Here is a 2523-nt window from a genome sequence, read left to right on the forward strand (position 1 = left end):
CCATGTTGCTAGGAAATGCGTTCTAGCCTCTGAGGTAGATGAAGCTGGGTAGTAGGAAGGACAGCAATCTTCAGGAGAGGGGAACAGCCTGTTTGAGCCCTTAAGGAAACAACTCTGGATCAATTCATAAAAATCTACTGGCTGTCCTATTCCAGACATTTTTAAAGCCCTCTGTATTTGATATGTGACTTATATTAAGAGTAACACATCAAAAATTAAAATAATGAAGAACATTGTCTGGCCTAATAGCATGAAGGAAATGGGCATTAAAACAACAAAATAATTTTTTAAAGCTTTTTAAAAAATATTTATTTATTTATTACATATACAATATTCTGTCTGTGTGTAATGGGGGCACCAAACCCCATTACAGATGGTTGTGAGCCACCATGTGGTTGCTGGGAATTGAACTCAGGACCTTTGGAAGAGCAGGCAATGTTCTTAACCTCTGAGCCATCTCTCCAGCCAACAAAATAATTTTTAAAAAACAAACAGAAATCTCCAGATTGACTATATATTTGCCCTAGTGATTACAGTTACTTATATTCTGTGAACTATCTTATTTATAATTATAGTATTTAAATAAATCTATCATTTTTGAAATCTAATGGAATTTTTGAATTATTGTTTTTGTTCTGGCGATCTTAATTCCATAGCTATAACCTTGGGTGGAGTGGCTGACTCTAACTCTAGGAAAGATTGATTTTTAATATTCAAGTTACCATAGCTCCTATTTGTTGACTATTGGCCAGATCCGTTTTATTATATTGGTATTAAGCTAGATTTAGTTGAGGAGACTAAATAGAAAGCAACATTGTAAAAGAAATTAGATACTAATATAGTATTCCTTTTAACTTTCTTTTAACAAGATTGCTTCATGCACGAAATACTAATAACAATGAAAGAAGCAAGAGATTAGACTTGTTAGAAATTAAAATTTAATTGGAGGATGTAGCATAAGAATAAAATGCTTGCCTAGAATGTAGGAGGGTCCTGGGTTCAATTCCAAGCACTACCCCCATCACCCACAAGTCAGAATGTTACAGTCCTTATAGGCATAGCTAAATCTCTATTTTAATGGCAGAATTGGAAATGGGACTCTATAAGGAGTCACTATAGTTTTGTCTATTTCCTTTTTGTTAGCAAAATATAAATATCATTTAATTAAAAAACCCAGTTAATTGTACTGTAGAATACCTCAAATACCCATTTAATGAAGAAACTTCAGCACTCAACATCATGGATGTTGTAGTTAATAGAGGTTGGTGTTTTTTGTATAAATTAATGAAAAGAATTAACCAAATCAGGTATCTCTAGCTAGAGTAAATGGAGGTAAAGTTACTCTGTTCAACATCTGAGTGTATTGTAGGGTCTTTTATAATGTTTAATTGGTTGGACCTAGTTAATTTTTTAAATCACAAGTTTATATCTTCTGGCTGTAGTAAGTCCTGTGCAGGAACAAGTGCCCTTAAGCACTGAGCCAGCTCTCCAGCCCCACACTTGAATCTTCTAAACATAAAAACTAGTTTTCTGTAAGGCAGGGGTTCTGGGTAAGCAAACAATCATAGCTAAAAAGCAAATAAGCACACAAGATTAATGATTTTGTAAGTTCATTAAAAACCAAAAGTAACACTATATTATTGCTAAAGAATATACCAAGTGAAATACTAAATATCAAACTATTTTAAAAACACCTAATTATGAAAAGATTTAAGAATCATAAAAATGGCTTCAAAAAGCAAGGACTGTGTTTTTATTCTTTTATTAAATGAGACAAAATTTATTTTTATATTCTATGTTTTCCTACTGGACAAAGCCTTTGCTTTTTCGATATCCATTGCCTGAATAGTAACTTGGGGTATTCCTACTAACTACATATGATCATGGAAGTCATTTTAATGGACAAATATTTTAATATTAATTTTATTTACAAAATTTGGCCCATTGGATTGAAAAATAGCACCAATAAATTGTCAGAATTAACTAAAGCTTTGGCTTTCTCTTAAGGTTTACTCATTTTGGAAAAACATTCTTTTTTATAAAATAAGTACTTTGTCTTAACAAAATGGCTGTCTAGACAAGACCTTAACAATGGCACCAGTTGACATGGCAACACAGGAATCTCATAGATAAGATTTGTACATGTTTTGGTCATATTCATTCTCCTTCCTTACCCACCTGACTTTGCCTTCGTTTCCCTCCCTCCCTCTTTCCTTCCTTCTTTCCTTTCTTTGTAACAAACCCATGTTGGGTGCCATTCTGTAGTAAGGAGCGTGGTGGTGGGGGGGGGCTTGTTCTGTTCAGCTAGATCAACTTTAAGTTTTATTTTCACAATCTTTCTACAATATAATCCAAACTTTTAAAATTATTATCACACATTTCCACTTTGGAACAACCTTTGTTTACCATACAAATTCCTTTCTCAACTAAAGCATTTTTTCTCTAACTTTTTTAAATCAAACATATATCTGATCTATAACCATTGTATCTCCTTCTCTAACTTTTTTTTTTTTTTTTTTTTTT

The sequence above is a fragment of the Alexandromys fortis genome, unplaced genomic scaffold, assembly GCF_014885135.2.
Source record: "Alexandromys fortis isolate MF-2015 unplaced genomic scaffold, M_Fortis_MF-2015_v1.1 scaffold_44, whole genome shotgun sequence".
In the NCBI taxonomy this organism is placed as follows: Eukaryota; Metazoa; Chordata; class Mammalia; order Rodentia; family Cricetidae; genus Alexandromys; species Alexandromys fortis.